The sequence below is a fragment of the Monodon monoceros genome, unplaced genomic scaffold (genome assembly GCF_005190385.1).
Source record: "Monodon monoceros isolate NGI ecotype Baffin Bay Population unplaced genomic scaffold, NGI_Narwhal_1 Super_Scaffold_6, whole genome shotgun sequence".
Taxonomy (NCBI): Eukaryota; Metazoa; Chordata; class Mammalia; order Artiodactyla; family Monodontidae; genus Monodon; species Monodon monoceros.
In genome coordinates, this window is record NW_021703783.1 from 92,255,384 (window position 1) to 92,280,642 (window position 25,259).

General features: G+C 48.2%; 1 protein-coding gene across 8 annotated transcripts in view; it reads left to right on the top strand.

Moving 5' to 3' along the window:
* Positions 1-11,786: 11,786 nt before the first annotated feature.
* Positions 11,787-25,259, top strand: part of TNRC6B (trinucleotide repeat containing adaptor 6B) — a 259,183-nt gene continuing 245,710 nt past the window's right edge. For all 8 annotated transcript variants that reach the window (XM_029206297.1, XM_029206306.1, XM_029206296.1 and 5 more), the window contains exon 1: positions 11,787-12,001. The gene's annotated coding sequence lies outside the window, so the exon portion shown is untranslated. The remainder of the gene's footprint in view (positions 12,002-25,259) is intronic.

The window sequence follows — 25,259 nt, forward strand, 5'->3', positions numbered from 1 at the left end:
TGGTACTGGAGGCTGGGCCCTGTCACCAGGAGCGTTTGCCCTCCTCCCACCCCAGAGATGGCCCTCAGGCCCTTCACCAGCCAGGACTTATGTGCCTTCTCTAGTTATATGTCAGCCAAAGACCAGCCTTGGCCTTCTGCCAAAGTCAGACTGTCTTGAGGAGCCTCAGCCTCCCTGGCTTCTTAGGGACCTGGCCTAATTGCCATGACGCCAGGCCAGGAAGCCCAGCTGAAAATCGCACACCACCCCCTCTTCACGCATGTGACTGAGAGGACCTGCGGAGAGAGTTCTTGAATGGACGGCCGGGAAACTGCCAAACCGCAGGCTCTGTGGCCGGCCTTGCTTCCGGCCGGGGGCCAGAGGCCTGGAGAGCCGGGGTGGCTGGCCTTGCTTCCGGCCGGGGGCTGGAGGCCTGGAGAGCCGGGGGCTGCAGTACCTGAGAAAGCACCACGCTCAGCCTCCTGCTTCTGAGCCAAACTCTCGTCCTCACATCTTTCCTTCTGCAAAACCCTGGGGCACCAGCAGCACCTTGGGGCGGGGCCCCGGTACCTGCTAGCGCCTGACGGGAGAGGGAGCAAGGGGACCAGCGAGCATCCTGAGAGGAGCCTGGCCTCCCCGCTGGGTGGTGGGAGGGGCAGGGGAAGGAAGGGTGAACCTGGTTCTTGGGGGCTGAGGGACCCTGACCCACCTCCATGAGCGTCTGTGAGGATTAAACCCTTGCTGGGAAGTGCTTCCTTATGCACCAAGGCCTGGTGATATGGCCCTGCTTGTTCTGGAGAGGAAGGGAGAGGGAGGTGGAAAACGAGGGGCAGGGGTTACACCTCATCTCAAAGTGTTTGGGTGGAGAGAGCACTCTTGGTGAGCAGAGTGGACACCTCTGGGGCAAGTGGGGAGGCCAGAGGAGGGGACCAGCTCCTAAGCGATTGTGCCTCGCCTGAGAGAGAAGCAGGCCCACGGAATCCCTTTCCCATCTCCTGACCCAAAGCAAGCCCGGTTCCTCCCCTGCCTTCACATGCAGGAGGCTCTGGACTGGAAGTTCCAAGTCGCTGCAGCCTTGAGCCTGGCTGGCTGTCCTGCCCCGGCTTCTCCCTGCACCAGCGTGGGGTCATTCTCACTCTCTTCAGAGAAACCAAGCAGGATGGGAGACCATGTGTTAAAAAGGAAGCAACGCAGTGTCACGGGAAGAGTGCTGGCCTGTGAGGTGGGGCACCTCTCCCCTTCCTTACAGAGGTTTCAGCGAGGTGGTCTCTGACCCCCTCCAGCTCTAAGATGCTCGGGAAGAGACGAGAGTCCAAAGGTGGCTGAGGATCCTGAAGACCTCAAATGCAGCTTGTCTGCCTAAACTCCAGCCCCTCCGTTCTGCCTCTCGGCTCCTCACTTTTTAGTGCGTCTGCCCTCTGTTCCAGCACTTGGCACATACTTTGTGAAATAGTCTCTCTGTCATCAAATCTCAAGGGGACATCTGGCCTTCCCAGTTGGATGGCAAGTTCAAGGATGGATCATGCCCTTGGTCCCTCTGCAGCAGCTTCCACAAGGCTGGTAACATCAGAAGGGCTCCAGGAGGAACAGGGAGGAAACAGTACTCTGGGTGCGGGGCCTGGCTTCGCTGGCCCCATCTCACCCCACCACCAAGCTGCCCACTTTCTGAGTACGGCCTCTGTAGGTTGAGTGCCAACAAATGGCACAGCTCCTTGAGAGGCCGACCTCAGATGAGCAGAGGCACTTGAGGGCTGAGACCCCAGGGCTGCTGCCACCCTAGACCTCGCCCCGTAGGAGCAGGAAGCCCAGGACCCCTGCACGGAGCTGGGAGGCTTTCCCATGACATTGGCAAAACTTCCCAGTCTCATTGTCAGCTGTCCTTGGGGTATGGTTAGCCCTAGCCCTGATCCTTCAGGGGTGCTTCTGAGACCGCCTCTGCCAACAGCAGTGTCCCGTGCCTGTTTGGACCCTAATAGAAAAGCTGGACCACAAAGGCAGCCTTGAGATATGGAGGAAACGGGCCCGGGGGGAGGGGAGGGGTTACGGGGGAGACTTTTTTTTTTGCTATGACGCTTTCCTCTTTTTAATTTATTGAACACCTACTATATGCTAGTCACCGTGCTAGATGCCTCCCTCAGTCACCTGCAGGTTTCAAACTAAGAAAAGCTCAGGAAGAGGCCCTTTACCAAGTTAACAAAAAGTTCTCCTGTGTATTTGGAGATTGAGCCTCACGAAGTTGTGTGATGAGCATCTTGGGCCTTACCACCCCCGTTTTTCAGATGAGGAGGTGCATTGTTCTCCCCAAATCCCACAGCACATAAAGTGCAGATCTAGCCTGCCCCCCCCAACTCAGGGTTTCCTGCCTTCAACGCCAGTGACACTTCAGATACAAAATTCCCTGTGGGAGGAGAGGCTGTCCTACACGTGGTAGAATGTTTAGCAGCGCCTCCGGCCTCTTCCTACCAACTACCAGTAGCACCCCTTCAGGTGAGACCGCCAAAAATGTCTCCAGACATCTCCAAGTGTCCCTGGGGGTTAGAATCGCCCCAGTTGAGAAAGAGCTCTGCATTGAGCCCTGAAGGGCCATGGGCTCCTGCCTGAGCTGCTTTCCGTGCTTACATCCTGCAAAACAGTTCTCTTTGACTGATCTCTTTGGCCCAGAGAGGCTGGCTGACTTGCCAAAGATCTTGCTTTCTGTGACTGACACAATAGCATCTTCCGTCCTTGTTCTGGTTACCTTGCTTAGCTCTTGCCCGCCTTGGACTCTGCGGAACAGGTATGTTTATATGCACACATCTGTCTTACTCCACCCAGAGCCCTGCCACGTTTCCTCCCAATCTGTTCCCCTTCCTTCAGTCCCAGTTAAAGTCCTACACAGAGAGTACCCTTGGACATTCCCGTGTGTGCCCAGCAGTGTCCCCACCTCAAAAGGCAGCCAGGGCCGACAGTAGAGAGACTTCCATGCTCCTCAACGCAGGCCAGGTGGGGATTGCTACTTGGGGTACCACAACCACGTTCCGTTCTGACAAAGCCCCCTTAGCAGCTGTTGAGCCCTGCCATGCACCGTGCATATAGGTTATCACCTGGCTGTGCACCACCGTCATTCCTCCCTGCCTGGAGGACCCTGCGGCTGTCACTGTGATTGTCTGCACTGCTGTTCCAGTGGCAGGAGGTCTGGTACAGAACAGGCATCCCGGGCTCAGCGAGCTGAGCCAGACCAAGCTTGAGAGGATGCGCACCTTAGGAAAGGTTGAGAGGTGGCAGGCGCAGATGTGAGAGTGTTCTCAGGGCGAGTCATCGTTGGATCAGCCAGAAGGCTTTGAAAAGTTAGGCAGGCCTGAACTTCTCACCCCTCCTCTGCGAAGCCTCTGCCTTCGCAGCTCCGAACCGAGGAAGGCCCTGCTTCTGACAGCTTCTGCTGCTGCCTGGCACGACAGATACCCATTCTGTGCCTGGAGACCAGGACACTGTCTTTCCGCCTCACTATCGTATCCACAGTATCTGCTTAATAACGACTCGTTAAATGATTGAACACTTGACAACCATGTGATACAGAGAATAAGCCAGGCTACTCAATGTGGACGGTGTCAGAGGCTCTGCAATTGATCATGACCCTTTCACTTTTGTTCCTGACTCCTGAAATTGTACATGGAAGCCAAACAGGATTTAATTTCTTAAGGACTTTGAAGTCCTTCCTTATCAAATTCTTTCCTCCAGGAAGGCTTCTCCTTTCAGTGCATGTCCTCAGCAGACAGTCTTCATCTCCCAGTCACCCGGGTCTCCAGGCCTCTCTGGCTGCTCACGGATGACCCTGTCTGCATGCTTCTTTCAAAGGCTAGCACGAAAGCAGGGGAGGAAGAGATGGGCCTTGAGGTGAGGAAATCTGTCCAAAGTCACTCAGCAAGTCATGAGAAGGGCTAGAACCTGGTTATCCGGACCCTCTAGGAGGGCACTGTCACTGCATCATGTGGCCTCTCCAAGTGACAGCCAGCTGGAGACAAGTTTTCATCAGAAAAGTGGCTAGAAGTTAGGCACTGTCTGCAGCCACTAGAAAGCAGCTCTAGGAACAGATGTCCATATCATAGGGACCAGCTAGGACCTGCCACACAAGGCAGCAAGTGTGTGGGGAGCCTGGAGGACGAAGGGAGGAAAGGGCAAGACAGGTGGTATGCCTGCAGAGGCTATGGTCCTCTGGGCACGAGCAAGGGAAAAGCACATCCCATCCTGTGGTGAGCCAAGAACCGTGCCTGGTGACCCTTATTTCCTGAGTGCCGCTTGGACATCCTGGCTGGTCTCCTCCTGGAAGGCCTTGGAAGTTGGGCGATTGAACAAGGAGAGGCCCTTCACTGCAGTACTTGGAAGGCTTTATACATTTGTTCACTCAGCAGGTATTTACTGTGCACTAGGCCTGGGGATGAACGTGAGGCAGGCCGTCGCAGATTTAGGGCAGCGGCGGCGGGGGGCGGGGGGGGGTGTCAACCTGCTTGCTGTGATCTTAGCTGAGGCTTGCGGCAGCAAGAGGACAGTGCAGAATGGGCAGGCTCGGGCTGGATTCCCCACTCCGCCACATATTAGCTAAATGACCCTGTAAGCTGCTCCACATCCATCCAAGTAAAATGGGGATAATCCTGGTACCACCCTCAAGAGGCCCTGGGGAGTAAAGCACTCAGCACAGCGGCTGACGTAGAGGAGGAGCTCTGTAAAGGCTGATGCCTCCGTTGTGTTATATGGGGGGTTATCACTTCCCTCTCGGGACATTCTCTCCTGGATTCTCTACCCTGCTCCCTCCCGGTAAAATGGCCACTTTCATGTCCAGTACTTGGCACACCGGCCTAAATGCTCATCCACCTGGAAGAAGTTAGGAGGCCCAGGTTTTGAAAGAAAGATGGAGAAAATTTCCAGAGATGCCACTTGTGAGCCCTCAGCTCAGCAGGGCCTGAGTTACGCCCGTGCCCGCTGACCCCCGCGGACCCCCCTCAGCTCTGTAGGTTTGTTATCGGGGGGCCTGGAAGAGGGCCACCGCCTTATCTGGTTGTGCAAAAGTCCCAAACTTTTCTTGACTGATAGTTTTGGGTAAAAATAAACAATTTTTGTTTGTTTGGAGACTCCTTCATATATAAAATACGAATTAAACCCAAACCAAACAAATAGCACATCAGAAAAGCCTGCCGACCCGCGCCAAGCCACCGGGCTAACGAGCCAGCCCTGAACCCCCGTGCGGCTCCAGACCCTCCTCAGCTTTCTTCCAGCCCTTTCCGCGCACTAGCCGGCGGCGACGACGACAGCCGGTGTCTCCCCGGATGGACCGGGAGGAGCCCCAGGACCGGCGCGGGTCGGGGCGCAGAACCCGAGGCTGCGGGTCCCCGCGGAGCGCGGAGCTGAGAGCACGCGGGGCGATGCTGACACCTGGCGGCCGCTCGCAGCGCCTTGCTTTCCTCCTCAGGGTAGAGAAAGAAGGCAGGGGCCAGGGCTCGGCAAACTTTCTGTAAATGGCCACATAGTAAATGTTCTAGGCTTTGGGGACATGCGGGGTCTGTCACGACCGCTGCTGCAGCGCTAAAGCCCACCAGTACGATGCGAGTGAGTGGGTGTGGCTGTTCCAGTGAAATTTTGGGGACGCTGAAATTTGAATTTCGTCTCATTTTGTTGTGTCACAAAATATTATTCATCTTTTAATTTTACCACCCATTCAAAAAATGTAAAAATCATTCTTGGTCAAGAGCTGTGCAAAAACAGGCAGTGGCTGGATTTGGCCTGCAAGGCCGCTGGACCCCTGGCCCCTGTCCACTTTCCTCCAGGCTCCCAGCACTAACCCCCAACTGTCACACCTGGGACCCTTCCCTACTTTGCCACTGTCCTGCCAAGAGGACTCCCCCAGTACCCCACCCCCAACCAGGCTGCTGCCGCTGAGCCCTCTTCCTAACAAATTCTGGAGTTGTTAGCTTTCACCCATGCCTATGAACAATCCCCATGGCCGGGCCGGGGCTGGGTCTGACTCTACACAGGGTACTGAGAGAATTTAGGGGGAAGGAGATGTGGGTCTGGCTTCTCTGCTCCAGAAGCCCCTGAGAGGAAAAGGGGCTTGAACTGAGCTTTGAAGGGAGTGTAGACCTCGGAACAGGGGACAGAGAAAGGGGCATCCGAGGGCCGGCAAACTCGCTGAGGAAGCAATGGGCATGGGCCCGCTAAGAGGCCACCAGGAAGTCCTCCTGAGGGGACCCCCGGGAGGAAACCATCCTTCACGGTATGAATCTCACAACTACTCCAACCAACCAACAGGTGTAATTTTTCTCAGCCCTACCAATTAAAAAATGCGACCTCGGACAGTTACTTAACCTCCCTCTGCCTTAGTGTCCTCATCTGTATCCACACACAAGACTGTTGCGAGGACTGAGTAAGTCAACACCTATACAATTACAGCAGTGCCTCGCACTAGGGCCGGCTTCATGGGCATGCAACTTGCGGGCTCCCGTTGGCCCTGCACCCAGGAGGCGAAGGGTCCCACATTTGGTTTAATGCTCTGCTGTTGCTGTCTTGAAATTCTTAACAATTTTGGAACAAGGAACCCCATGCTTTCATTTTGCACTGCCAGTCCTGCCTGGCATAGCATGTGCTTACAAACCTGAGGTTTTATTGTTATCTTAGAGTCTAGAATAACAAATCGGCTTCAGTACACTTACTTTAGAAATGAGGAAAGTGAAGCTCAGACAGTTTACGTGACTTGCACACGATCGATCACACAGCAAGTGGCCTGCAGAATGACGGCTGGGGACGGAGAAATGAAAATAGCAATCTCAGAGGTGAAGGCAGGACAATGACCCGGCTCTCCACCCCCACTCCCCACCCCCCAGCCCCCACCCCGACAGCCCCGGAAGGCAACATAAGGAGAGGAGAGAGAGAGACTCCTTAGAAGGAGCTTAGAGAGAGAGGGGATATGAAAAAGAGCATGAACAGTTGTAGAGGTAGGAGGGGAGCTGGCTATTTTGAGGAACCAAGAGAAGATTTTCAGAGTAAAACATAGTGGAGAAGCCATGGAAACAAGGACTAAGAAAGTCTCTTGGATGTTGGCCACAAAGAGGTCATAGATGAGCTTAGAGAAATGAGTTTCAGTAGAGAGTTAGGGCTGGAAGCCAGGATACGGAACAGCAGTGGTGGATATGGCCACAGGGCATTATTTAAGACAGTGAGAAAAGGAAAAAGAGGGGAAAAGGGCAGGCAGGCAGGAAGGAAGGCTATTTTGAAGGGGGTGGGAGAGGAGCCAGATCCCAACTGGATGCAGAGGAAGGACCATCCGAGGCAGTAATTTAGCCAGGAAGAGGTGCGCCTCTTCCCCTGAGTCTGTAGGGAAAAGAGCATGGGGTTGAGCTCATAAAGGCTATGAGGGCGACTGTTCATTTGGGGGCTGGTTGTCTCTCCAGTGGCACTGTGGCGGTTCCGACGTAGACGCCTCTGGGAAACATAGCAGCATAGAAAAGAGCTGACTCATTGGAGGCAGAGGGCCTGGGTTCAGCTTTGAAGTTATTAACTGTGGCAACCTGGGGCAAGTTAGTCAGCCCTTCAGAGCCTCAGTTTCCCTACCTGGAAAATGGGGATAACCATGGTTGTTGTGAAGGTTAACTGCCATGATCCATGTAAAGCCCTCAGTACAGTGTCTGACACACATCGGTGTTCACGGAAGGGTAGCTCTTATTAACAGCACATCCGGTTCTCCTGTGAACCTCCTGGGGGTCGAGCGTTGGCCAGCACACAGGAGGGGTCCAGTGTTTGCTGCTTCCCTAGGAGCTTTTCAGGAAGTGTGGTTGTAAGAAATGAGAGGTGATTTAGAGGCAGCACAGCTTCTGTCACAAGGGCTCTGTTGCACAATAAATGCTACCAAACGTAATAAATTCTTATGAGCGAGTCCTCTGTAATCAGCACCCTCTAGAAAGTTCCCTCCCCCAGTGCTATTGGCCTTGGCTGTGGCCACACCCACTTCCCAAGTGAGCCAGATCAGCTGTCCTCTTGTCTTCTGGATTTAGTTCTTTGACAGGGAATCTTCCCATGATTATAAGTTTGAGAACCGGAGACTGCATTCTAAACACTTCCAAATGTCTCACAGAAATGAGAGGCCAGCGCAAAGGGTAAAGGGAGTTCTCCTGTGCCACAGAAATCAGAGCTGGAGCCGATCCAGCCGGCTATGTCACCCCAAGCTTGTGGGTCATTGCAGAATTGTTTGCAGAAATTCCCCTTGTATTGGATTTTGTCCAGGCCAATGCAATGTGTTCAGGGATCACAGAACAATCTCTCAAGGGAAGAAAGGAAGGCCTGTTGCTTGGAATGGCTTAGAGCACTTTTGGTAGCCATCCAAGGCAGCTATCACTCATTAAATCTGCCTTCCCCTCCAGCAAAAAGCCAACTGTATAGAACACCACATATAGAGCTCTAAGAATAGTATAGCGCTCCAAGAACATACTGCACTTGGCCTGCGTACGAGGGTGCAGGGCTTGGCGAGTCTTTTTACTCTCAAACCTGGGTGTGTTGTAACAAACAAACACACAAAATATTTACCGCAAGTAGAATGCAGAGAAGAAATGAGAAAGAGAGCAAAGGAGAGCACCCTAGCATGTCATTCTTTGACCTGGGCTGCCTTTTCAGGGCAGGAATTGACTCCACAGCCACCAAAGCAGCCTGTAAGCCCTCGGGCAGTGAGTACTGCAGACCCCTTTCCTCCCCACCATTCACTGACTCCACACTAGGCTGAGCAAGCCCCAAAGTCCTGTAGCAGGTGATAATCTGTCATTTGCTGCGACAGGAAGTAGAAACCATCATCCTCCACAATAAACATTTAGTTGATTTATTGGCTTTCTTCCAGCAAGTATAGAAAGCGAGAACAGGTTCCATCCAAAGTTGCAGTTCTGAGCAATGAGAGCTATCAAAGTACAGACAAGACCCTAAACCACACCCCACTGTTTGTTGGAAGAAATCCATGTGCGGGTCTATTCATAAAAGAGTCTGGGGGCTTCCCTGGTGGCACAGTGGTTGAGAGTCTGCCTGCCGATGTAGGGGACACGGGTTCATGCCCCAGTCCGGGAAGATCCCACATGCCCCAGAGCGGCTAGGCCCGTGAGCCATGGCCGCTGAGCCTGCGTGTCCAGAGTCTGTGCTCCGCAATGTGAGAGGCCACAACAGTGAGAGGCCTGCGTAACGCAAAAAAAAAAAAAAAAAAAAGAGTCTGGGAAGATACTCTCCTTAATGGCGGTTGGCTCTAGTAGTGGGATTTGAGGGAGATTTTATTTTCTACTTTAAAACTTTCTGTATTGTCTGAAATCTTTACTCAATGTTACTTTTATGATCAGAAAAACAGCAATCTTATAGGAAGCACCGGCTTTGGCCACTCCTGGATATTCCTATCCTGCTCCCTGCCCCCAGAGAGCAAGCATTGCAGGTCACCGCACATCCCCAGTCTCTTGCCTAGGTAATCACAATTCATCCTTTAGTTCTTGTAGATGTCACACCTTCAGGGTAGCCATCTTTGTCTCTCCAAGATTGAGTCCCATGTCCCTCCAAGCCATCTGCACTGTGTTTACCTGTTGGTCACCCCCACTAAATCGAGGTTCCTAAAGGCAGATGTGTTTTATTCATCTGTGCAGCCTCTGTACCTTAGGAAAGTGCCAACTAGCTCCATAAATATTTACTGAATATTTATTGGGGGAACCTCATATAATCAGAGCAATTCGAGACATACAAAGATGAAAAAGAAATCATTTGTTTTCAAGGAACTTTAAAATAGAGTTACAAACAACCAACTATGAAAATAAGGAAGTTTTTGGACACTGACCATTTCTCATTCTTTTTGTTTTCTGGTTCAGAATCCCCATATTGGAATGCTAGTATGGGGTATGTAGTTATAAGGATTCAGGTTCTCAGGACCTTTCTTAGAATTTGACTCATGAATTTTCTTCTGTCCTTCTGCTGGCAGTTGCCCTAGGAATACCTGCCATTTAATCTTAATTGATGTTTGTGAAACACTTATCTTCCTCTGCTGAAAGGCTATAAGTGTTGAGCACTATTACTGTGTTACAGTGGTTGTTTTATTATTAAAGCAGTGCCAATGCGGTTACACAACAGCTTGGATCAGGAGAGGAAACAAGGGCAGTGATCCCACTGAAGCTACAGGGGGTGGGGATTTGGGATGGTAAAATGTTAATTACCCGAGACGGAATGCAGGCTATCGTCCAGCACTGTGCTCCTGGAGATCATTTCAGTCCCAGAGCCTGAGGCCGGCTCTCTGGCAGTGGGTCCTAAGCATTCTGCCCTCCCCTGGCTGGAATGTTGGATTCACTTTGCTGAAAGCGGCCACAAAGAATCCAATGGCCACAAGCCAGGAGCACTTGTCTTGCACAGCATCAGGGGCTACTCTGGAAGCTATCCAGGAGCTGAAGAGCTGTTCCGTTTGCATACAGTAAATTATTTATTTCTAAACCGATTTATTCTTTTTCTCTCTTTAGACTCTCTTCTTGTTTCTGCCTCTTGAGGACTCTCTCAAAAGAGAGTGAGCTGGAGATGGATGTGTGTGGGTCAGGAAAGTAGGCTTGAAACAGAAGGCTGGTAGAAGTGTCCATTTATTTATAAAGCCGAGAAAATGAACATAAAGGTAGATAGGCTTCTGGTCAGGAATCACCAAGACTGTTTAATTCAGGGTGGGGAGGAATGGGTGCTGGAGAAGAGGATGCAGTGGAGGCAATGACAACCTATTCCATAGCTTTAGTCCCCAGCAATGTCACCTCCGGAAACTGAGGAACTTAGGTTCTGATTGAAAGCTTTTGAAGATTTTGGGTTAGCTGATTGGGTACGAGTCTAGGCTAAGGGAAAGGCACTAAAGTACAGTGAAAAGAGCGAAGGCTCTGGAGTCAGACAGACCTGGGACCAAATGCTTGTCTACCAACTACATTCTATCTAGGTGACCTTGGGCAAATTTCCTAACCTCTCTGGAGCCTCAGTTTCCTAACTGTAAAATTTAGAGAACGTAAAACTCACAGGTTCAACCGATAGTCCTTGTAAAGAACTCTGCATGGTTGGCACAAAGCGGACATGCAATAAATGGTAATCGTTACTATCGTCAACCACAGGCCAAATGACGGGAGTCATTCAAACTCCCTAGCAAACAATTAACCACAGCACAGCGAATCCAGATCTGACCGACGCGCCTATTTGCCCAATAAGGTACCAGGAAAGAACTCAGTGGAGACAAACCAATGGCATTAGCCCTTGTTGTTGGACGGACTTGCTTGCTGTTCCACCAATAGTTTGAAGATTTGACTAGGGAGTGACATGCTGACAGTCCAATGATTCACAACGAGCCCACACTCAGCACTTCGGCGGGGATAAATCAAGGAGCCGGGACGTATAGATTCCGTTATTAGGCAGTACTGGATGGAGAGAGGAGCTTAGGGGAAACAGCGCGAGGGCGAGGCACTAATGAGCTAATAAAAGGAAAAAGACGATGGTTGCGCCAAGTGAGCTCGGCCGCCATCATGCTCTAGTTTCCCCTTCGCTTCTCCGAGTCCGCGACCGAGGAAAAGGTCTCTGGGATGCTGAGGGGGTGTGTCCCCGAATGATTGGCGCAGACAGCTCAGCCAATCGTAGCTCGTCAAACGGAACGCATTTGACCAATGAGGGGCGACGGCAGCTGCGAGAAATTGGAGGGGCGGAACGGCAGCTTGACGGGCACAAAAGCCAGCCAGTGAGGGCCGGCAGCATCCTCCCTGCGGCCAATGAAGTGGGGCTCTGGGCGGGCCCCCGAGTGTTTGTGTTGTGGTTTTGGGGGAGGGAGGCGGAGGGGAAAGTTTGTTTATTTTGTTTTTAGTTTCTGGGGTCCCCGTGTTTCTCGGAGGTGAAGCGGGAGGGAGTGACCCCCCCCCCGAGCCCCTCAGTCCCTCTACTACGTCGCCTCCATAGCCTGCAGAGAAGCGGGGACCGCGCGCATCGCGGCGCATCGCCTCACAGCGGAACGCCGCGCACTTGGAGCCGGCACGGCTCAGTGGTAAGTGAGGACCGACGGCCACCGCCGCCCTTCCCCTCCCCCGCTCACCGCCCAGTCAGAGCTGGCCGGCCGGGTGGGCGAGGACGCCCGCGGGAGCGCGCGGCGCGGGGTCGGCCTGTCAAGCTGAGGCGCACCGTGTGCGTGTCCTCGCGAGTGAGCGCGCGCGGCGGGGAGAGGGCCGGAGGGGCGTGAGCGCGCGCGGGGGTCGGCGGGGGTGGCGGCGTTGGGCGCGCGCCCCGCGGGGCGGGCGTCTGGTGGGTTTGACCCCGGGACTGGGAGGGACGCGGGCGACATCCGCTCGCGGGGAAGGGGCGCCCCGAATGGCCGGGCCGGGACCGGCAGACGAGCGCGACTCCGGGCGTCACGCGCCGGCAGGTGTGAGCTGGGGGAGGGCTTCCGTCCGGGTGGGCTGGTCGAGTCGAGTTCGCTTTCCGTCGCTGGGGGACCTCGGGGCAGAGAGGGGTCCCCGCGGAGAGCCGAGGCCCGCGGAGGCGCGTCGGGGCCCCTGCCTGGCGGTGGCAGAGGGAGACGGCAGGCCTCGGAGCCTCCCGGTCCCCACCTGTGTGCAGGACCTGCGTGACGGAGTGAATGCGTTCCCCTGCTCCCGCCCCCACCCCTCCCCCCAGAGCCCTGCGTGTGTGGCCACCTTCGAGAGGCGATTCAACCTCCTCGGGGAAAGGAGGGCGAGGGGAATATCAGCGGACGACCAGCCCGAAGTGTTTCCTGCATTCCCTGGTCCTGCGCCCTTTGGTTTCGAACTAGTGGGTTTCCACAGTGGGCTTAAATCCACTGTAGTGGCTGAAGACACCCAGTAAAGGTAGCCTCTTGTCAGGCTTCTTAAGGACCAGCACATGCTCAGTTCTTTGGGCACCGAGAACTAGTCTGGGTCTTTTCAGGCTCCTTGCTTTCTCATGTATCTTTTGGCTGTTTTATTACTTTTTAGCGTCTGTGCTGGAGGTTGAAGCGAGGGATAAGGTGAATTTCAAGTTGGCCATTTGCTTACAATATAAGCAAAATTATACAACAAAATTGGCCAGAGATGTTTCCCCATGGTCAGTGAATAAAACGTCATTAGTTACTGCCCCCGCCCCCCACCAGCAGTTAAGCAAACAGAAATGGGATGTATAGAAATCTTACATCTTAGCATTTTGTGCAGGTTTAACAATAGAGGCTATTTCCTTCGTAGTTGTGGGGAATTTCAGTAGGATGATAGTTTCCTATTGATTTGGAGAAGCATCTTGGCTTTGAAACTATGTTTATTCTTTTGGTAGTGTTTTGTAAATGCCTTTTAAAAAGCAGAACTTTTAGAACATTGACAACTCTACACGTGTGCAGTGTCCCACTAGGTAGGTAGTAGGAGAGATGTGAATGTAGTAGGTCCATACACTAAGGCAAGTATCCAGATCGCAAATCAGACTGGCTTGTTCCTCTTGGGATGCCGTGATGATAATGATGCCTTTATAGTTTCTTAGTTGTTGACTGTTTTTAAGTGCTTGTCCCAAACATCATTATTTGAGCAAAATAGTTCCTGATAGGACTTAAGGAGAAGAAATTGCCAAGCTGCTTTTCTAAGGTAGCACATAAATGTCATGCCCTTGGGGAAAAAAGATTATTTTTTTCTCATTCAAATGGAAGCACTTAAAAATGTTTTAAATCAGAACAATACCATTTCTTCAAATGGTAGTAATAATGTTAAGCTAACTTTTTTTTTTTTTTTTTGTGGTACGCGGGCCTCTCCCATTGCGGAGCACAGGCTCCAGATGCGCAGGCTCAGTAGCCATGGCTCATGGGCCCAGCTGCTCTGCGGCATGTGGGATCCTCCCGGACCGGGGCACGAACCCGTGCCCCCTTCATCGGCAGGCGGACTCTCAACCATTGCGCCACCAGGGAAGCCCTAAGCTAACATTTTTTGCGTGTGTTGCATATGCCAACCTGTTTATATTTTTACCTAATTCTTACCTTAAGCCTGAGGGGTAGGTCTCATTACTGTTTTATGGATGAGAAAAAGAGCCTCCAGAAGCCACAGAGCTAGGAAGTTCAAGGGCATCGGTTTAGTCTTAAGTCTGTTTGGTTTCAAAGCCTGTGCTTGTCCCATTTTGCCCCCTAGCTTATCCAGAGGAAGAAATGCAGAGTACACGGAAAAGTAGAGAGGGATGGGAAAGGGAAATGCGACTGATGGTTAGGTTCCCCGTACCTAACTTAAGAAACTCATTCTTAGTTTTTAGAAATTAGGAACATTTTTACTAGTGTTACATCTAAGCTTTGCTTTCATTTCCTCCTTACTTACTTTTTCTAAAGATAAATTAAAATGTGTTTAATTCAGAGGTCAAGGCTTTCAGAGCCCTTCGTGCAGATCACTCCAGTACCTTTGCTGTTGTGATTAATCCTGTGTGCTCTTCCAGGGCCCAGGCGTTATTCACTTTTGTATCCAGCAGGGTGCTTACCGTATAGTAGGAGCACAGTAAATATCAGTTGACTAAGGAACAGAGTTAAAAATGTCATGATTTCGGGTTCCTTTCAGCAGTTTTAGTTTAATGGGACGATAAGAAAGTGAACAGCTCATGTGCAAAAGGCATGTTTTAGAAGAATACTTAAATGGAGCAATTCATAGAGTCTGGGAAGTTTGGCTCTGCTAGTTTGCTAATCTCCCACTTCTCATCTGTTTGAGCTCCTGTGCCATTCTGTTCTTCCTTTCACCTCCAGAATTCTAACAGAGGAGGCTATACTGACTGCTTCCCTTCACTACTTAGTCATCCTTGAACCTTTGCAGCCTGGCTTTTAACCTCACCACCACTCACTGAGGCGTTTTCCAAGGTTGCCATTTAATTTAATGGTTAAATTTCCCAGAGCATCCTTTCGGGCTTTATCCTGTTCTGTGCTGTCTCCCTGTAGCTCAGTCCTTTTGACTACCCCACCCTTTAAAAACATTTTTATTTTACTTTTAAAATAACATATAATAACAATGACTTTTAGTGTGTGTACGTTTCTGTGAATGTTAGTACATGTACAGATACATGTGACCATCACCATAATCAGGATACAGAACGGTTCCATCACTCCAAAAAGACTCACTCATGCTCTATCCCTTTTGAGAGCCCTTTTTCCTGACTTCCATCCCAGAGAGAAATTAACTCTAAGGATCAAACTCTGGGTCCTTTTGTTGTCTTTTTTTTTTTTTCTCTTTTTCTACTCCTTGAAAACGTTATTTACTTTGGGGATTTAAACTATATCACTTCTGTCTATTAATCTGAGGATCCATGCCTCATCTCTCTTCCATTCTCTAAACAACATCCATATTTACCTGCTGGAATTCTTCCCTAGTCCTTCATACCTGGTATGTTTAGAGTTGTGCCTAACTTTGCCTCCCAGCTAATGGCTCCCAAACCAGCTCTTCCATCAGATTTTTCTATATTTTTTGGTGGTGCCATCCTTCTCCCAACCTTGTAACCCTGGAACACTTGAAGGGCCTTATGTTAAACTCTTACCCCAGACCAGGTATCCTGCTACTCAGCTACAAATGCCGGGTCCTGCCTCTTTGCTGCCAAGCCGGCTTCTGTTCAGTAGGCTGAGCAGAGCATAGGTGGTTGGAACACTCCGAACCCATCAGGATTTCCCTGGTCAAAACCCCTCACGGCTTCCCATTGCACTCAGACCCGTTTAGGATTTTATTTTTCATCCTTTGAGGCTTTGCAAGATCTGGCCTCTGCCTGCCTCTCCAGCCTTCTCTCACCTTTATATGGCCCACCTGCCTTCCTGACATTCTAACTACACAGCCTTTCTTTCAATTCTTTGAATTACCCAAGCCTTTTCCAGCCGTAAGGTTTTTGTACATACCACTCTCCTGGCTTGGGCTGTTCTTCCCCCCTAGTCTTTACCCACCTGATTTCAGGGTTCAGATGAAATTGTCACTTCTTCAGAGAGTCTTTCCTTTATGACCTCATCCCATTACTCCCATCCACCCTTAATTAGGTCTCTCAGAGCTCCTGTTCTTTCTTCATAGCTCTCACTACAGTTTGTGATTCAGGACCACGTCTGTTTTGCTTCCCATGCCTCCAGAGCCGAGCCAAGTATCAGGCATACAGCAAACTCTCAGTAAATATTTGCTGGCAGTGTTGTAAGTCTGGGCTTTTGCTTTCATAATTTATCGCTATCTTGTAGTTTCTGGTAGCCTTGCTTTCCACTTCCTACCTTCTCTGGACTGGATCCCACTGGTGGAGGTCTTGCCACATAGAGATAGATCTGAAATCACTAAAGAGAACACCGATTTTGTTCTCTTGAATTGCACCTCTGCCTGGGAGCCTTTACCACTGAGCCAGTTGAGGTCTAACCTAAATCTAAACCAGGGCTGGGCTTGCTAGTCCGCTGAGCAGTGCACCTTGGTTATCCAGGCTCATGTCAGTGCTTGCAGCTGTTACTCTTCCCTCACCTCACCCTGCTCTTGATTTCTTCCTCCTCTCTACACCCAGCGTGGGACTTCTAAAGACCTTGTATACTTTCCAGCTGAGCCTGCTTACCCTTTGACATTTGCTGGCCTTTTGACATTGACAACTGCCTCTAGTGTCTTGAAGCTAGGGATTGCCCCCACGCTAGTCTTCCTGAAACAGTGCTTTGTTTATGTTTCCTGTCCCCTCCCCAAATCTACCACAAGCGCCTAAGTTTGAAAACATTCAATAGTGTTTCATTGCCTCAAGGGATTAAACTCCTTAGTTTGTTGTTTAAGGCTCTCTGGACTAGCACTGTGCAGGAGAAATAGAATGCAAGCCACAAATGTGAGCCACACATGTAATTTTAAATTTTCTAGTAGCCATATTAGAAAGGTAGAAGAAAAGGGTGAAATTGATTTTCATAACGCTTTATTTACTTCAGTATATCCAGAATATTATGTAAACATATAATCAGTAAAACAAAACATATATATATATATTGAGGTGCTTTACATCCTTTTTTTCATGTGAAACTCTGAAATCTGGAGGATACTTTTCATTTAATACATCTCAATTCAGACTAAGCACATTTCCAGTGCTCAGTAGCTGCATGTGGCTACCATGCTAGTGGCTAGTGGCTACCATGCTGGACAGCACAACTCTAAACCATGTCCTCAACACAGATGGAGGGCTATACCTGGGTAATTGCCACCACTGGCTTTTTGGTAACTCTGTTCCCCTTCCCTGCAACCAGCTCCTTATCCAAATATGCTAACCTTCCTTGCTGAGAAACCCGGAGGATCCTAAGACCATCCCTAAACTTCAGTTCTCACCATCTCCTCTGAGCCATTTTAATGTTAATTTTTTCGTGTCATTGTTTTTTCATATAGCAATTATTTATCAGTTCGTATTATAATCAGAGGTAGTGTTAAAATATTTAATAACTGATAAAGCATAGGTATAGGTGCCTGATGAATTAGAACCGATGGCAACTGTGTTCTCATCTGTGCGTACCTGCTGAATTACAGCTCTTATTGTCCTGGGCTGTGTTATTCTTGGCTTCCTCCATAAGACTGAGTTCCTTGAAGGCAGGCTTTTGTCCTGCTCATTTTTGCATCCCTAAGATGGCTCCTTACCTGGCCTGTAGTAAGCAGTCTGTAAATATGTTAAATCAATGAACAAATGCTACCTTGTATTTTGTTTTATTCTTTCTATGTGCTACGTTTTATCTTTCCAATTAGAAACCAAAATATAAGTTCTTTGAGGACAGAGATCATGAATTATGAAGGACTAGATGGCGGTTTCTTGATTGTCTTCATAGGATAATTTCTTCTGAATGAAGATTTGCTTTAAAAAAATAACTATGTTTAGATATTGTTATGGGTTTTCAGGCTGGGTCAAAAAATGAGGTTTGACTTTAATGATACTTTCTTTGGTGGTTTGTAAGCTGGCTTGGAAAGCAGCTTCAAAAGAAGAGCTCCTTGGAATTAATGCATGCTCTTCCAGTTAGGGGCATGTTTAGTTACTGGAAAGGCACTGAACTAGAAGTTGAAAACCTGGGTTGGTTTGTATCATAGACATATGCTTGAGTACCTACTGTGTTCCAAGTACAGGAATGATTGAGAATTCAAAAACTAATAGTATGGAAAAAAATGCAGCTTTAACACAGAGATGAAATGATTCATTCTTCCTAGGAAGATTGAATTCCTCTCTGCTCCCTTATACTTTCCTCATTTCTGGCATGGACTACACTATACAGTGTTTCTAGATCTGTCTCTCCCATCAGATTGTGAGTTTCTTAAGAGCAAGACTGTTGCGCTCGTCTCTATGAATGCACACACTGTACTGTGCCTGCCGTATTGTAGGCACTCAAAAGTTTGTTGAATAAATATCCTCGAATAAATTTGTTTTGCAGAACCTTAGCTTTTTCTTTTATAAGTAGAGAATTCTCTGCCTCAGAGAATTGTTGAAACTGCAGCAGGAATAATCGTTTAAAACTACATATCTGTTCTGTGTATGTTATACCTCAAATATACAACATTTAACTGAAAAACAAGTGTAACTGGTCACATTTCTCCCCTACTTAAAACTGTTAATGAGTCCCCAAAGCCTGCCATCTGCCCTCTGGAATATAAACTTCATGAGAATAAGCACCTGTTCTGTCTTGCTTGCTGAATGCCCAGGGAAGACCCTGCCACATTTCCTGTCCTCCGCTTGGTTGCCTGTACTATTGCCACACCGACCTTCTGGTTCCTGAAATGCATATTCCTCCCCACTCAAGGTCTCTTCCTTGCACTTGCTATTTGCATGGTCTGGAGGCCTCCCACCCCAACCCTAGTTGATGCCTCTTCAATCCTCAGAGCCCAGTTTATATGTCACTTCTGTAGTGACTTTCTAAGCATCCCCACCCCAGATTAGGAGATGTGCTGCTTTTAAAAATTCAGAGCACTTAATATAGTTGTAATTAAGTAATCATTTAATTTGTATATTGTTTTCCCTGCTAGAAAATAGCTATGTGAATAAAAATACTTTTTTAAAAAAATAAATTTATTTATTTTATTTATTTATTTTTGGCTGCGTTGGGTCTTCGTTGCTGCACGCAGGCTTTCTCTAGTTGTGGCGAGCAGGGGCTTCTCTTGTTGCGGAGCACGGGCTCCAGGCACACGGGCCTCAGCAGTTGTGGCTTGCGGGCTCTAGAGCGCAGCCTCGGCAGTCGTGGCGCACGGGCTTAGCTGCTTCGCGGCATGCGGGATCTTCCCGGACCAGGGCTCGAACCCGTGTCCCCTGCATTGGCAGGCAGACTCTCAACCACTGCGCCACCAGGGAAGCCCCATACCTTGTCTGTTTTGTTCACATTTTTATCACCAGTATTTAGCACTGTAAATTGCACATAGTAGGTCCTGAGTGAATATTTTTCAAATAAATTAAGAAAGAGAACTAAAAATAGAATTAAAAAAAATCATTTTAGGGCTTCCCTGGTGGCGCAGTGGTTGAGGGTCCGCCTGCCGATGCAGGGGACACGGGTTCGTGCCCTGGTCCTGGAAGATCCCACATGCCACAGAGCGGCTGGGCCTGTGAGCCATGGCCGCCGAGCCTGCGCGTCTGGAGCCTGTGCTCCGCAATGGGAGAGGCCACAAGAGTGAGAGGCCCACGTACCGCAAAAAACAACAACAACAACAACAACAAAAAATATCATTCTAATGGTTTAAATAAATTAAATATATGGGGGCAGGGAGGGGCTTTCCATTTTAGATTGTCTCCAGGTTCTATTTTTTTCTTAGTTTCTACTTGTAATAGGTAAACATTTTAATATTACAGAAAGAATATTGTAATGAAAAATTTTAATTTGTCTGAAAATTTTATCTGGTCATTGTAGAGTTTTTTTTCTGTTGTTGTTTTGGCCATGTTGTGTGGCTTGTGGGATCTCAGTTCCTGGACTAGGGATTGAACCTGGGCCACGGCAGTGAAAGCCCGGAATCCTAACCACTAGGCCACCAGGGAACTCCCCACTGTAGAGTTTAATGAGTATCTTTTTAATCCTTATTAGTAAAAATAATCAGAATGGTTATTCCTTTAAACAATTTTTTTATGTGGTCGGGACTCACATGACTGCAGTTTCACTGAACGTTTGAGTGCACACCATGTGCTGAATGCTAGGTTAGCAGCTAGGACTACAAGGATGGGATGAGAAGAGATCTTTGCTCCCGAGGAGTGCACAGCGAAGTGGGCAAGGCAGACACATACACAAATGAGTGCCATTTAGTGCAATAAGTGCTATAGTAGGCATATAGGGGAGGGGGCAGGGGTGAAAAGGAAAGTTGTCCACACAACTGGAGGTCCAGAAAGCCGTTCCAGGGAAGGTGACACTTCCAGTAAGTCATAGAGGAAGGGCATTTCAGGCAGAGCGAACAGCCTGCACAGAGGCCCGAAGGAGCTCATTTAGTATGTGGAGAGGATGGCACAGTGGTGTGCTTTTATAAAGCTGGCGTTGGGGTACAGGGCCAACAGCTGACTTACAGGCTAACCGTGTCATGTCAGACTCAGACTCTTAGATTACACTACATTTCAGAACTGGAAATAATCTCGGAAATAATGTTGTGATTCCGTACATTTGAATTCATAAAGGCATTATAAAGTACCATTCACAGAAGCTAATCGTAAGCCAGAACGATGCTTGTTGCTTCTAATTAACGTAGTCGCTTGAGTATAGTACCTGTAACCATGCAAATGATTCCAGGTGGAGTTAGAAAGCAGTAACTCATTTAAGCTTATCTAGGAGTGGAGAGTAAAGGAAATGACCTCCAGATTGCCTGAGGCGAGTGCTGATGCACCTCACAGGGCCAGATACTGAACCAGTGAAAGGGATGAAATCAGAAAGGATTACCCAGAAGGACCTCCAGGTACGTGGACTGGGAGACTTTTACAGCTTGAAGTTTTAATTTTACTTATCTGTAAGTCTTTAAGTGGTTCACTGAACCAGCATTAGTTTAATTTGATTCTCAACTAAAAGTGAAGAAAGGAAGGTTCATTGAATGGAAATTTAGTCCATTTTCATTCATTTTATACCTCTTTAGTTTAACAGCTCTTTGCTTTCGTGTCCCCTTCTATTCCTCTTTCTCAGCCCTGTTATTCTTAAGTAGTGCCTCCTTTTCCCTAATTCACCTCAACTCTTGCTATCTTTCATTCTATTATTGTTTTTAAGTACAATTGTGAGATGTCTGTACTTTGTTGGCTAACCAGTGTTTCCTCAGATTTTCATATTCAGAACTTGATAGCTTTGAGAATGAGGTGATTAAGCTCTGGTAGTGCTGATCACATTCAGAAGATGATAATTGACCTGTTACAATGTCGATTGCTACAGATTTCTGTGTGTTTGTTTATTGACCTACATTACAAGGGGCTAAGGAGATGATGGTAGGGAAAGTGATAGCAGTGAGTGTAGTTTAAGATGTTTGGAAAAGAAAGGAAGGAGAAAATGGGAAGCAGGGTGAGGTTGAGAAGGCACAACATCTTAAGGCAAGATAGAAAATCTGTTTAAAAGGTGTAGGAATGAGACAGGAGGGAAGAGGGCAGGGCAGAACCTTTAAAAGAAGGACTTAGCTATTGAGGATGTAACATAAACTGGTTAGAACTGATTAGGCCCAGGATGGCAGCAAGATTCAACTTCCAGTAGCCCTTGAGCCTCGTTATACGCTCATTGTAGAACATGCTAAATGACACACCCATGGGCACCATGACAGTTCTGAGGCGACCATAAAAGGGCAAAAAGTAGGTGGTGGCCCAGTTCCTGGAAGTCCCCGCCCCTTCCCCCCAAAATAGTTGGACTAATCCTCCCACTCATTAGCTTATGAACCCAGTCCATAAACACTAAGCACCCCATATTTGGGGGCTGCTCTCGCCTTTTGAGACGGCCCACACTCTGTCTGTGGAGTGTGTTTTTCCCTCAGTAAACCCGTTTTCACTTTCCTGTGGCTCACTCTTGAATTCTTTCCTGTGCTAAGCCAAGGACCCTCACTTGGTGGTCTACCCGGTGGTGAACCCGCCCGAGACCTGGGACATGACCATCCTCTCATGCCCCATTTTCCTGCAACCTCTTTACAAAGGATATTAATAAATCTGTTTCTTCCCTGTCACTTTGCCTCTCGCTGAATTCCTTCTGCGCCGAGTCATAAAGAACCTGAGCTTCATTAAGTTCTGAGATGAGTTGTGTGGTTTCAGTTGGAAGATTGTGGGTTCAAGGTGCAATTTCAGGAAGGACCAAGGAGAGTGGAGTGATAATTGATAGAATTTCCTCAACTAGAGAAGAGGGAGAAGTCAGGATTCTCTCTTGGATACCGTGAGCCTAAAACAGTTTATACTACTTTGTTTTTTTCTGTGGCACTCAGCAGAATGATTTGCATATAGTAGGTGTAAGCAGTCTAAGAGATAAATCCACAGGATTGAAAGGAGATATTATTTTTGCTTTTGTTTTGTTTTTGTTTTTTTGGCCACGCTCTGTGGCATGTGGGATCTTAGTTCCCTGACCAGGCATCGAACCTGTGTCCCCTGCATTGAGAGCGTGGAATCTTAACCACTGGACCGCCAGGGAAGTCCCTGGAAGGAGATATTGACTGTAACTTTAAACTTGTTCCAGTTGCCAGATCATACTATCTGTGATTTATGACAAATTAACATGTTTGTTAATCCTGTATCTTGTGACCAGTACAGTTACATTGTATTCTTTCCCTAGAAGGGTTAATTACATGTATACATTTAAAATGTACCACAGTTTTTATAATGCTTTCTTGGCATGTCTTTATTTTAAAACGTAGTAAGAACCTCCAAAAGTGGAAGAGGTCCAGGCTTCCTAACTTAGGCCCAGGTCAGTATGTTGCAGGAAAATGGGACACATGAGGATGGTCATGTTCCAGGTCTCAGGCAAGTTCCTGGGCCCGGCTGCCAAGTGAGGGTCCTTGGCTTTACACAGGAAAGAATTCAAGAGTGAGCCATAGTAAAGTGAAAGCGGGTTTATTTAGAGAGATACACACTCCATAGACAGAGTGTGGTCTGTCTCAGAAGACAAGAGCTGCCCCCCAGTATGGGGTGGTTAGTTTTTAATGGGCTGGGTAATTGCATAGACTAATAAGTGGGAGGATTATTCCAACTATTTTGGGAAAGGGCCAGGGATTTCCAGGAATTGGGCACCACCCACCTTTTGGCCTTTTATGGCCTCGGAACTGTCATGGTGCCTGTGGGTGTGTCATTTAGCATATGCTAATGCATTACAGTGAGCACATCTGAGGCTCAAGGTCTATTAGACGTGGAATCTTCCACCATCTTGGGCCTAGTAGGTTCTAACCAGTTTTTGTTGTGTCCTCAATGGCTGTGTCATTCTTTTAATGGTTGTGCCCTGCCCCTTTATCTCCTGTCTCAAGTATATCAAGGGAAATGTCTTGAGCATCTTCTGGGTTCTGATGTGGAGGAAGGAGTGAAAGATGAAGCCAAGGTCCTCCGAGGAGCTAGATGTTTTTCCTTCTGTAAAAATCTTGCTAATGGTGTATCATGCTCAGTAATATCGCTTCATGAGGAGGTATTTTACCCAGATGTATATCTCTTTGGGACTTCTAAGTGTAGAACTCTCTACTTAAGATGTAGCATGGGCAATAGATTTTAAAATAAACCTTCAACAGCTACTCTTTTGTCAACCTTATTTTCTCTATAAAAGTTTTATATTTTATACCAAAATGTTTAAAATTTATGATGCTTGTATTTTGCAGTTTGGCTCTATCCCTTTAAACAAAAGGGCACACTGATTATTGATTCCCACTTAAATCATGCAGGAGAAGGTCTCTTTATTCCCCCATATTCCCAATATATGGCCAATACCCGGACCCAAAGGGGAAAACATTAGTTTTAAAACACCAGAGAATTAGTGAAAAGGCTCTTTGTGGAAATAACAAAAACAAAACAAGAGAATGAAAATGCAAAAGACATCACATTTCAAGCCAGCAAGGGCTGGTTTGAAAACTTTAAACAGGGGACCCTGTGCCCCACACACAGCTTGTGAGGCGGCCTCAGCACATTGTGACATCACCCTACGCTTCCCGAACCTGCCAGAGCCAGGGCTCCACACTGATGCAGCGTGTTTGCTTTTGAAGCAGATGCCCTCTAAACTTCTATTTACTGCACTTAAACATGTGTATTTAATGTCATTTTCTCTTGTTTTCCTTTCACCTCCTATTTTTCAGACCTTGGGTTTAGCATTCAGGGTGCCTTTCAAAAAGGTAACTCTGGAGGCCAGAGATGGGCCTCTGCTGCACCCCCCTAAATGATTTGTTCACTCAGTTGGGTCCCATCATTGGTAACCATCCTCCCAATACCTGAATCTTGAAATCCGGAAACACTGAATCTTGAAACATTGCCACATCTTTCAGCTCTTTTCTCTATGGCTTTGGACTTCGAGCCTCTCATTTTCATTTTCATGCCACCATCCTGCTTCTAAGTCATCCTCAGCCTATGTCTGGATTATTAAAATAGCTTCCTGTCAGTGATCCTATTCCTAGTTTCTCTCCAGAAAACATTTCCAACATACACTATTTTCTTTTCCCTTCTTGATCAACCTTTCTTATTCTGTGAAATCCAAACCTCTCTGTCTGAGCCAGATCCTTTAATGCTTCCATCTATCAACTATCATTCCCTAGTTTTGAATCTTTGCCTTCTCCCCTACAATCTTTTCTCTGTATTTTATATGATTTTCTCCCTTTTTGTCCCCATACTTTATAAGGGCTTTACATAAAATATTCTGCCTTGTTTCTGGATTCCAAACCATTTTCCTTCTCACTCTTAAAAAGCATTCTCTAAACTGTCTTCCTAGAAGTCCTTCATTATTTTTTTTAATAGATTTATTTATTTATTTTTGGCTGCATTGGGTCTTCATTGCTGCACGTGGGCGTTCTCTAGTTGCAGCTAGCGGGGGCTACTCTTCGTTGTGCTGCACAGGGTTCTCATTGCGGTGGCTTCTCTTGTTGCGAAGCATGGGCTGTAGGCGTACGGGCTTCAGTAGTTGTGGCTCACGGGCTTAGTTGCTCTGTGTCATGTGGAATCTTCCCGGACCAGGGATCGAACCCGTGTCCCCTGCATTGGCAGGCGGATTCATAACCACTGCGCCAGCAGGGAAGCCCCTGGAAGTCCTTCATTATTAAAGACCTCTTCATTTAGATACAGTGTTTTATTTATTTATTTATTATTTATTTATTTAGCTGTGTTGGGTCTTCTTTGCTGCATGCAGGCTTTCTCTAGTTGTGGCGAGTGGGGGCTATTCTGGTGCGCGGGCTCTCATTGTGGCGGCTTCTCTT